The following is a 12,566-nucleotide window of genomic DNA, read 5'->3' on the forward strand; positions in this document are numbered from 1 at the left end:
TTTCTGTATTATTTCATTGACTTCAAGATCGATCAAAAAGTTCACAAATTAAAAAATGTGAAGTAACCCTTACAAAATTATAGAAGGTGGTATAGTAATCTTTCAAAGTACATGTCTCAGACCCATTCATAGCGTTGATAATTTCGTAGTAATTTTACGGGTTTCTGGTGGACAAAAAAATGAATACTTTACGTTATTCTTAATTATTTTAAAAGCCATTAAAAAGGTAGTTCACAAAAAATTCAGGTGTCAGAAAGTGCCAGAGATTTGTAATTTACTTCTCAGCTGCTGTAGTTCCAGGAAGTGGTTTATTCTTTTCAGTCTGGAGAGCAGGAGAGGTTTTCTATGGGGATTTGCTGCTGCTCCGGACAGTTCCTGACATAGACAGAGGTGGCAGCAGAGAGCACTGTGTTCATAAAAGTGAATTACAAATCTCTGGTGCTTTCTGACACCAGTTGATTTGAAAGAAAAAAAAAATTGGTGAACTATCCTTAGTGCTATACTCTTCTATCTGCAAGGGCTTTGATAGAAATTAAATAGAGCATTGCTGATGTGCACACTGCAACACTGGGGGAGACACGGGGATTCCCGTTCTGGAAATTGTGGGGATCCCAACGATGTCAGCTGATCCTTGTCTTTCAACTTGTTAAAAAAATTTCCAACACTAACGATGGTCTGCCTGCCGTCGCTCCGTGTAACAGGAGTGGTAGCAGCAGACCAACGCTATCTCCTACGGGCTCTAAAGATCATTTGGGTAGCCCCACCCCCGTTCTTACCCCCCAGCAAGCGGGGAACGAGGAGCAAGCGAGAGCTGATCTGACAGGTCGGAACTTGCTTGCTCCTCCAGATCAGCCCGTGTAATAGGGCCTTTACTATGCATGAAAGGGGTGGCCACAGCGAGGCTTCTATGGAGTGCCAATCCCTGCCAGTTACATGTAGTGCACCATGCTCGCTTAGAGCCAAATGCCCATGCCCATACATCAGATCAAAATTGCCCAGCACCTTTAGGCTGGATTCACACTACGTATATTTTAGTCAGTATTGTGGTCCTCATATTGCAACCAAAACCAGGAGTGGATTAAAAACGCAGAAAGACTCTGTGCACACAAAGCTGAAATTGAGTGGATGGCCGCCATATAGCAGTAAATAACTGCCATTATTTCAATATAACAGCTGTTGTTTTAAAATAACTGCAAATATTTGCCATTAAATGGCGGCCATCCACTCAATTACACCATTGTGTGAACAGATCCTTTCTGTGTTTTTAATCCACTCCTGGTTTTAGTTGCAATATGAGGACCACAATACTGACTGAAATATACGTAGTGTGAACCCAGCCTCAAAGTCGACTACACAAAGAACTGATACTGCATGATGGAGGTTTGGGTGGCACCCTATCTGAGGCTTTTCTGAGGCATGAGATAGGTGTGCACACACAGCAATAATGTCACGTTCAGGGCCAGTTGTCTCCAGCAGTTTACAGCATCATGTTCTCAAAGCCTAGCAACACCCATCCTCATTGTCGTCACTGTTACTCCAGCAGGTGTTTTCCCAGGCCAAAGGCTCAGGATCTCTAGTCTGTCACAGTACAGCTTCCCTTTAGCTTTAGACTTGCGTTACAGGTTGGCAAGTCACATGTCTAATACTATGGCGGGTGTGGATCTCAGTGTCGCTTTGTCAAACTAGAGGGTACCAAGTCATTACCCTGGTATACACTACCGTTCAAAAGTTTGGGGTCACCCAAACAATTAAGTGTTTTCCATGAAAAGTCACACTTATTCACCACCATACAGTGTAAAATGAATAGAAAATAGAGTCAAGACATTGACAAGGTTAGAAATAATGATTTGTATTTGAAATAACATTGTTCTTACATCACACTTTGCTTTCGTCAAAGAATCCACCTTTTGCAGCAATTACAACATTGCGCACCTTTGGCATTCTAGCTATTAATCTGTTGAGGTAAGATGGAGAAATTACACCCCACGCTTCTAGAAGCAGCTCCCACAAGTTGGATTGGTTGGATGGGCACTTCTGGCGTACCATATGGTCAAGCTGCTCCCACAAAAGCTCAATGGGGTTCAGATCTGGTGACTGCGCTGGCCACTCCATTACCGATAGAAAACCAGCTGCCTGCTTCTGCTGTAAATAGTTCTTGCACAATTTGGAGGTGTGTTTAGGGTCATTGTCCTGTTTTAGGATGAAATTGGCTCCAATCAAGCGCTGTCCACTGGGTATGGCATGGCGTTGCAGAGTGATAGCCTTCCTTATTCAGAATCCCTTTTACCCTGTACAAATCTCCCACCTTACCAGCACCAAAGCAACCCCAGACCATCACATTACCTCCACCATTCTTAACAGATGGCGTCAGGCATTCTTCCAGCATCTTTTCATTTGTTCTGCGTCTCACAAACGTTCTTCTTTGTGATCCAAACACCTCAAACTTGGATTCATCCGTCCACAACACTTTTTTCCAGTCTTCCTCTGTCCAATGTCTGTGTTCTTTTGCCCATCTTAATCTTTTTCTTTTATTGGCCAGTCTAAGATATGGCTTTTTCTTTGCCACTTTGCCCTGAAGCTCAAAATCCCGCAGCCGCCCCTTCACTGTAGATGTTGACACTGGTGTTTTGCGGGTACTATTTAACGAAGATGCCAGTTGGGGACCTGTGAGGCGTCTGTTTCTCAAACTAGAGACTTTAATGTGCTTATCTTCTTGCTTAGTTGTGCAACGCGGCCTCCCACTTCTTTTTCTACTCTGGTTAGAGCCTGTTTGTGCTGTCCTCTGAAGGGAGTAGTACACACCGTTGTAGGAAATCTTCAATTTCTTAGCAATTTCTCGCATGGAATAGCCTTCATTTCTAAGAACAAGAATAGACTGTCGAGTTTCAGATGAAAGTTCTCTTTTTCTGAGCGTTTAATTGACCCCACAAATGTGATGCTCCAGAAACACAATCTGCTCAAAGGAAGGTCAGTTTTGTAGCTTCTGTAACGAGCTAGACTGTTTTACAGATGTGTGAACATGATTGCACAAGGGTTTTCTAATCAATTAGCCTTCTGAGCCAATGAGCAAACACATTGTACCATTAGAACACTGGAGTGATAGTTGCTGGAAATGGGCCTCTATACACCTATGTAGATATTGCACCAAAAACCAGACATTTGCAGCTAGAATAGTCATTTACCACATTAGCAATGTATAGAGTGTATTTGTTTAAAGTTAGGACTAGTTTAAAGTTATCTTCATTGAAAAGTACAGTGCTTTTCCTTCAAAAATAAGGACATTTCAATGTGACCCCAAACTTTTGAACGGCAGTGTAGGTAGTGGTTGACCAGGCAGCCCTAATCCCAGGAGACCCAGAACAGTCCAGTATGGGACACAAGGGTCAGGCAAAGGCAACATCACGTAAACAGGCACAGGTCAGACACAGGATAGCAGATCAGGAAAACGCACCTTCACTATGGAAAAAATCACAATATTGGTCAGCAACAGATGAATGGGTAGAGTGTCCTTAAATAGGTAACACCAGGCAGGAGTTAAGTGGAGGACATATTAGAGATATGTGCACTGGCCCCTTAAGTTACACCCAGATCACGGGTGCAACCCCTATGGGGCAGATCAGGAACTGCAGACATGATGGAGAAAGCGTGATGAAAGCAGAAATGTAACATCTGCTAACAATGTTGGCAGCATAGAATGATGTTTCAGAGATGAGCCTGGCCAAGTGGCCAGGACTAAATTCTGAAATTCCAGGGCTGTTGCTGCTTAATGGCCTCACAGCCAGGGGTGAAAGGTGAACCTTTATAGGGAGCCCATGCAGACCAAGCCTTACTATAAGGGTTTACTAAGAGGCGCTTTTACTTTAAAGGTTAGTGCAGCTAGAGTGGTATTAGAGGGGTACTTTTTCTGTGTGACACTGTTACTTTGAGAAGGGCACTATAGGAGTCATCCAGTCAGCCCTCCTCCCCCCCCCCCCCTCAAAGGGCTAGAACTCAGTAGTGAATGTATACAATTCTATGCATTTCAGCACTGAACAGTGTGTTCCCAATTTCTTTCTGACCAACTGACCATTGTAGTACTAGTAGGGAAGAAATTTGTTGAACAGATATATTAGACAGGTTGGCAACTATCAAAGTACCATGTTACAAGTCTGTAAGTTTTTCATTATGACTTAGTTTACTGCTAATAGTCACTATAGAGATTAAATCACCAGTTTTTAATGCATGCAGTTACCGTCAATAGGTGTGGCTGGAATGACTGAAACCACTTATTTACAGGAATGTCCATAGAATACAATAGTGTGCAGTGACTACAGTGACGATTGGCAATCTAGTACTGTACAAATTGTATCTGGTTCTAACATGATGTATCCATGAAGATAGATAGATAGATAGATAGATAGATAGATAGATAGATAGATAGATAGATATGAGATAGATAGATAGATAGAGATAGATGGGTCATACAATGTCAAAAGGTTAAAGATACCGTGTGTATTGATTTCTTATGTCTGTCATCCAAAGACAGATAGATTAGAAGCTATAAAGGAAACAATTGTCGCACCATGAGACAATCGGTATAGGATAATGGGGGTAGTAGTAAAATGGGGATTACACTCAATTGAGAGCACAACACCTATTAGAGCGTGTATAGCAGGGCCCTTGGTGCTAGCCAATCCACATCAAACGTTCAGGGGTAGAAAGCTTACCTAGTTCCTGGGTAGGATAGTTGTAGAAGAAGTGCTAGGAAGTTTAATCTTTTTTACTGCCAGAAAGGATGGAGACTGTGGGCGCACCAGAGGTTCAAGGAAAAGACGTCAATATTAAGAGAAGATACTATTATTGCCTCATAGGCAACACATTTTGAGGTGCTTAGACCTCTTTATAAAGCCAAAAGAAGAATACATTTTGTACATCTTGTATGACGTATAATGTACATCTTCTTTTCATGTACGTCTGGTGTGCCTACAGTATCCATCCTTTCTGGCAGTGGCAAAATTTCACTTCCTAGCAGTTCCTTTACAATTACCCATAGGCAGATCTCAGGGGGAAAAGGTCTTGGACATGTTGGATTTCAACATGCTTTGTACATACATTGGCCATAGGTTCCCACTGTGAATACTATGCATTTTACTTGCAGAACACCTGTCAAAATGATGGGTGTTCTGCTCCTCAGTGGAGTAATGGCACTTAGCCACTCACTCCTGGCAGTGTCTTCCTCTGTCCTGCAGTCTCTAGTGATGGTCACGGGGTTAAGTGGCAAAGCTGTGCATCACCACTTAACCCCTTTCTTGCTGGGCTAAGGGGTTAAATGAGAAGTCTGGCCATTTAAAAAAAAAATTCAAATGACAGGGTTAGGGGGGAACATAACAATCACTACTCACCTCTCCCCGTGACTTTGCAGCCCTGGATTACCACTCTGGGACTCTCATCAGGCTTCAGGATCTCCTTCACAGCCAATGCTACGACCTGGTTGATGGACTGCCCACTCAGCCAGTCAGTGACTGGGATGGGACACCACTGCAGTCTCTGATTGGCTGAGCAGGGAATCCATCAACTGGGTCAGACATTTTCCCCAGAGTTGTGATGTCATCAGAAAATGCCAGGCAGGGGAAAATGACTTCCGGCAGGGATCCTGGATGCAGCATCCCCACATAACCCGTGCCTGGCAAACTGAGCAGCAGGCATACAGCGTATGCCTCCGGATCAGTGGCAGTACAAACACTGCACTGGCCCACTTTCTGTTCTTGAGTGGGAAACCCTATTCAGAGCAGTGGTTCCCATCATTATGGCAGGAGTCCCTACTTCTGTAAACGTGAAAATCTTCAACAACTCTAGTTTAACTTCAGTAACTATAGTTCAGCTGGCAGTTATTTCCTCAGGCTCCAGAACTGAGGTAACATTGTATATTGTCTATGTTCCTATTCTGCTCCTAATCTTCTTTAATGATACCCATTTATTTCAATGGCCCAAACGTAGTCAGCTAGCGACCACATTCAGCAATTTCCCACGGCAATACAGCAGCGACTAGCCGACAACCTTCAGGCCATCAATGAATAGCGCCGATGGCAATATGCCAGAGTACATATACGTCCACATCCCTTTCTTGGCAGGATACAGACATATACAGACACATACAGGATACAGACATATACATGATGACTAAACGCAGTGTGAACCTGGCTTAACAGAGTAACATTTCTTTTTTAGCACAATAGCAGAGAACAGATTAGATGTTACAGTGGTTATCTTACCATTGGTTACCTTTCTGTTATTGTGGAATTCAATGAATTTTCCTACTGCCCTGATGTAGCATAGCATTGTAGCTATGGTATGCAAAGTTGGTTTAAGATTATCAGTATTCTCTAATAAATACCTTTACTTTTAATGTATTCCTGGTTGGCAGCTTTGCTTTTTAGCCTTTGCATGGAACATAAGGCAAACTATTTTCTTCACATTCCTTTTAGACAAGTTTCTCTGGGTGAAGATTAAACTGCACTTGACCCTTCATATACAACAAGGTGACATTTGTTCTAAAACTTGGGCTTACTACATATTCATGTATAACAATTCAATTGATAAGACAGCCACTGTACACTGGCCATGCCTAATAATCTCCTGCGTAGTTCTGTTCGCTACAATGATCAATGGCAGAAGAAGCAATAATCCAACGTCTCCAGAGTACCCCTTTAAATGTTGGCATTCAAAAGGCAACTAATCACACAAATAACAAGCCCTCATACAGCTATGGTGATGGAATGATGAAAAAGTGATGGCTCTTGGAAGGCAACAATAAAAAAATTATTCTTGGTCATTAAAGGGACTTTTTCACCTCCAAAACACACGCTAAACTTAAAGTGACACTGTCACCCCCTTTGTTCATTTTGACATCTCTACACAGGTGTAAAGGGTAAATTTAGTGTTTTTCATACCTTATTTCATATCATATGTCATGGTGCTTGTTCAAGTAAAAAGTGTCCTTTTATCAACTGCAGATTGTATTAAGTGGGCGTGGCCTCGCGGCATTAGCGCCACATAACCCCGCCCACAACGGCACAGTTGGCCCCGCCCCCTCGCCGGCCGTTGGAACAGGCTGGCCGAAAGGTCTAGACCCCACCCCCTTTACGTTGGACAACCAATGGGCGTCAAGGGGGCGGGGCCAGCCGGGCCATTGTGGGCGGGGTTAAGTGGCGCTAATGCCGCGAGGCCACGCCCACTTAATACAATCTGCAGTTGATAAAAGGACACTTTTTACTTGAACAAGCACCATGACATATGATATGAAATAAGGTAAGAAAAACACTAAATTTACCCTTTACACCTGTGTAGAGATGTCAGAATGCACAAAGGGGGTGACAGTGTCACTTTAAGTAATCAGTAGATTATACATCAGTATACAACGCTAATTCTATATCTGCAATTTTTATCTTTCTATGTACTTGCATTCCTCTGCTATAAGCCACAAATGAAGGGGTCTTAGTAGTCCTCTCCATTATAGTCTTCAGCTAAGTAGTCCTCTCTATGCATCAACATGCCAAGTTTGTAGGCTTATAACGGTGAAATATAAAAGAATAGAAAGCTGCAAATTACAGATCTGGAATCAGCATCCTTTATCCTTATAAATTACTTTAGTTTAGGGTTTTGAAGAGGGTGGGTTGGAGGCGACAGGGTCCCTTTAAGGTTCACAATAGACCTAAGTCTCTAAGAGGAGGGTTAGATGATTTACAAATAACTAAGAATGTTATTATAGAATGCATGTCTTAAAGTCCTCATAAAAATTGTGGTCTTTATCACTGTGTGTCAGACTCGGTAGGCAGAAACAGTAAGAGACAGTGAGCCCTGAAGCTAGACCCACCTTCTGACCCTACCTGCTTGCTGCAACGACCCTAAACGGTCGCGGACAACCACGGTGCCGGTCCCTATACTGATATAAGTCTAAACATGAAACAAGGACAGACGAACGAACACAATAGAGCGAAGTCAACAAGCCAAGTCAGCAACACACAGGCAGCGAGGTACAAAATCTGAAGTCAAGCGGGAAGTCGGTAACAGGCAGAAGGTCAGAAAACGCAGCAACAATAGAGGAAGGATAGGGCAGGGAAGGCAGAACAAGGATCAGGGGAGCTGGGACTAGAACAATCTAATAGCCAGCAAAGGAGTGTGATACTGGCTGAATCTTATACTGGATCAGGAGTCCAGACCAGCCTCTCATTGGTCCGGCCTCCTGAATCCAAAGCTTGTGCAGGTGAGACACTGCAGGCTGAATGGCAGAGCGATCTGCCCCTCAGCCTGAGTGCGACCGCACTCAGCTGTGAGAGCTGGGTGGAACCCGGCCGTGACACGGCTGATGCGGCACTGTGTCCTAGCGCCGTCAGACGGGGCTGAGGCCGACGAGGACGCCGCTGGATCCAAGGCAGGTGAGTTGCTTACACTGTGTATTGGTAAAACTGACTAATTCATGATATTCTAGTACTGAGTATTAGCCACATATAGAGATTTCCCTAAGGTATGTGTCTCGTATGGCCGCTTTAATGTTTGTTTTACACACGCACTTACACACATAGTCAGTGGACAGGTTATTAGGTATACATGTCTAGGGTGCCCCCTCCCCCTTTGCCCTCAGAAAACCCTACATGCTTCTTTACATGGATTAAACACAGTTTTGAAAAAACAAAGCAGCGGCTAAATATTTCCTGCCTGCATGTTCATTATAAAAGAAGTTAAAGGCTCCATAGTAATTTGAATTTCTGCATATTAAAAAGAAAGGCGTAAAAAATTATATATGAAAAATGATATAGTGACTTCCTGGCGCGCTTCGAATCCACTGGATTCAGAATGCATTGGGGGGGTCGCTATTAGAATGCAGTAATAGAGATAAGTATTTCTACATATGCTGAAGCTGTGGACCTGTAGACTTAAAGAGATTGTCCAGGAAAAATTCATTTTACCCCTATCCACCACAATTGATGTGTTTTGCTCTCTCGCAAAAAAAAAAAAAAAAGAGCAATCAAAAAATCATACGTACCCCAAAAAGGTGTCGTTAGACAGTACAACATGTCCCCACCCCCCAAGAAAATAAAATGTGTCAATAGAAAAATAATCTACAAAAAAAGGTGATATTTTTGAATTTTAAGTTGTGACTGAAGATCACGGTCATATTTGTATATATTTTTTTATACAAGTCCATTGAAATCAAGGAAATGTAAATGGTATGCGAATGTTTTCAGATGTTATGCAATATAATTTTCTTACTAATCTATTACTTCATAACATTTCCCATAAATGTTGGATTACACAATGGAAATTTTTTTGTCATCACAAATCTGGAAGACGGTTCCCCAGTTTATTATTTGATACCATGTCATCATATTTCTGGGAATGCAACAAAATGTAAAGAGGTAAAGTGTTTCTCTAATGTGTAAAAAGATTGCAAGTTATTCAGTTTTCTTTTCAAATATTTAAAGGGAATTTGTAATCTGTAATTCACATTCCACACTGCTGGCACTGTTATATAACTGTTAGGTCCAGTAGACACATGATACCTTTCATATATCTGTCTGGACTCCCCCTTCCATACTTTATCCTACTTGGAACCCAGCTTCCAGCATCTTGGGAAGGGGAGCACTTTAACAGCTATCTAATAATGTCAGCAGTTTGAAACGTAATTGCACTTGACAGATTCCTTTTAACCCCTTCCTGTCAGCAACCTGTATATATACGTTCCTACTGCACATACCCCGTCCAGTAAGAATGTATATACAGTATATGTCCCTGCTCTGACAAGGCTCCCTGATGTGAGAGGGATCGCTGCAGTTAGAGCGTTCCCGCTCACATTAGTGTCTGGGGCCGGAGGTGATGATAGTCAGCTGCGTACTGCATGGCATAGCGTAGATCAGTATATGCAATCTAATAATTGCATATTTTACAGTGAATAAAAGTGTAAAAAAAAAAAAGTGTAATAAAAAAAGTTTTTAAAAGTATTTAAAAAAAACCTTATAAATCCCCTCCCAATAAAAGTTTAAAAGACCCCCTTGCCCATTATAAAAATAAAAAAATAAAAAAATAAAAAATAAACATATTACATATCGTAGCGTGCGGAATTGTACGATCTATTAAAATATAACATTATTTATGTTATGTTATTTATGTTTATTATGTTTTCCAGACAACCTTAGAGCTTTATCCAAGTTCAGCAGCCCCAGCTAATCAAATACCGAACGTTCGGGTTCGGATGGACTCGAACCCGAACCTGGTTCGCTCATCTCTACTGTACACCTTTGGTTTTTAAGGCCCTATTACATCAAGTGATTGTCGACTGCATCTGGCTGATTATCGGCCGTTACAGCTGATAATCACTTGGTGTAATAGCTCCTCCTAAAAGGCAATGATCAGCCGACATGCACAATATTAGCTGATCCTTGTCTTTCAATATGTTGAAAAGAACTAGGACGATAGTGACGGTCTGCTGGCCGCCGCTCCGTGTGATCGCCGCTATTACTTATAGGCTCCCCAAAGGAGCCTATTGTCTGGGGAGCCCCTCCCGCAGCTCTTTATGCCCCCCCCCCCCTCCCTATACTCTTACCTGCTCGCAGGCGGCTTGTGCAATAGCGCTGGCAGCGAGCTGGGAACGAAAAGTAAGCACTGATCTGAAAGGCTCTTTAGGAGCCTTTTATACCCTTTAGTCTTGGTTTGTGGTATCTGGAGGCACCACCATGTCCTGTCATGACAGCTAACAGCGAAGTTGGGGGAGGAGGGGGCTGAATAGCAAAAACATTGTACAACCGATCATCTGACATCCTTTCTGGGGACCCTTAGCAATAATTATCATCCCAACATTGTAACGCGTTTCCTCCAGAGAGTCAATGAGGGCAGCTGGTGATCTGACCTGGGTTGTCATTGGATTGGATTGGAATAGTATAGCTGTGAAAATGAACAGCTTTCAGAATCCTTAGTAGCCTGCTAAGTGGTTAGATCTTTGGTGTGCTGGATCAGTGAGGTGGGTTGGTTGATGTTAGACTCTTTGGGGGACATCAGCCTGAGAGGTGTTGGTGCACAGCAGGCAGTGTGAATGAAGTTGGCTGCTCAAGTGCTGTAGAATGGGCTGGTTAATTTATAGCAGAAGAACACTTAGAGATTGGGCCAGAGCCATAGCTCACCCTATCCCTGTGTATGTTCTTTTATAATGCTGAACAGGAGTTAGTAATTATTGCTATATAATATAAGTTCTGAGAAGGTGTTTGAAAGACCCTGTGAATAAAACAGTGACCAGTAAGAGAAGATGTGTATCCTATAGATTGTTACATTGTTTTTTGGAACATTCAAGCTATAGCATTACCTGGAGTGTACAGCAAAAACAAGCTTCTGTGCTTTTTATACCTTTATGCCTTTATAATATAAGGAAAGTTAAATTCTTATGTTTAAACCAACACCTGAACAACAAATCCACATCACACAGAGCCATCGACATTGCAGAACCGAAATGTTGCTGGACCGAGAAGGGAGTCGCTTGCTTGCCTGCCAGCTAGGAGAGATTGCAGACAGCTGCTTGTTTGCCCTGGATTACAGAACTTATCCAGGACTTATACTATGAAAAGGAAAAAGAAGCTTTCCAAGAAATTCCAATCAGGCTCCAGAGTCTGTTGGATAAATTGTCTTAAAGCGACCAAGATAGTTGGGCAGTAGAGATGAGCGAACCTCGAGCAGTTGATTAGCGGTGGCCGCTGAAGTTGGATAAAGCCCTAAGGCTATGTGGAAAACATGGATATAGTCATTGGCTGTATCCGTGTTTTCCAGACAACCCTAGAGCTTTATCCAAGTTCAGCAGCCCCAGCTAATCAAATGCCGAACGTTCGGGTTCGGATGGACTCGAACCTGAACCCGGTTCGCTCATCTCTATTGGGCAGTGATACCAAATGCAGAAAGGATTGTTAGAGATCCCTTCACAGCTGTTGCCATGATGCTTTGGATATGTGGGCAGCTCGTATACTTAGCCCAGGAGTGTTCTGCAAGATAGAAATGTCCTTTAAACTAGGGTCGGGTTATAACAACGAGAGTGTCTATGTGGTGTAAGAGATTTAAGGAGACACGGAGACAATTTGTAAGATCTCCAATTGCCAGCTATTGTGATGCGTTGCAGATAATACTTGTGCATAGTTTCCATTCCATTTACATGAATAAAAGGAACGTCATAGGTAATGTAAAAAAATTTCAATTGTATAAAAGATGAGCGACCTTAGGCCCCAAGATTGCTCGGCCTTTGAAACTCAGTGCCTAGAAAAGATGTTATGCATCCATAGGGCTGCATGGAAGATATGGATACAGTCATAGGTCTCTAAGGGATGTGTCCATGTTTTCCAATCAGCCCTAAGGCTGCATTTATTTTTTGCAGGCATCGGGAGTCAATGGGCGAGCAATTAGGTTCAGGTTCAACCCAACTCTGAACTTTGTATTAAATGGGCAACTCATCAAAATGTTAAATAATAATAATATTTATTTGTATAGCGCCAACAGATTCCGTAGTGCTTTTTTTATATATATAAGTCCAGAACAGGTAATATTTATAATACATT

This window comes from Dendropsophus ebraccatus, chromosome 15, assembly GCF_027789765.1.
Source record: "Dendropsophus ebraccatus isolate aDenEbr1 chromosome 15, aDenEbr1.pat, whole genome shotgun sequence".
Classification (NCBI taxonomy): domain Eukaryota; kingdom Metazoa; phylum Chordata; class Amphibia; order Anura; family Hylidae; genus Dendropsophus; species Dendropsophus ebraccatus.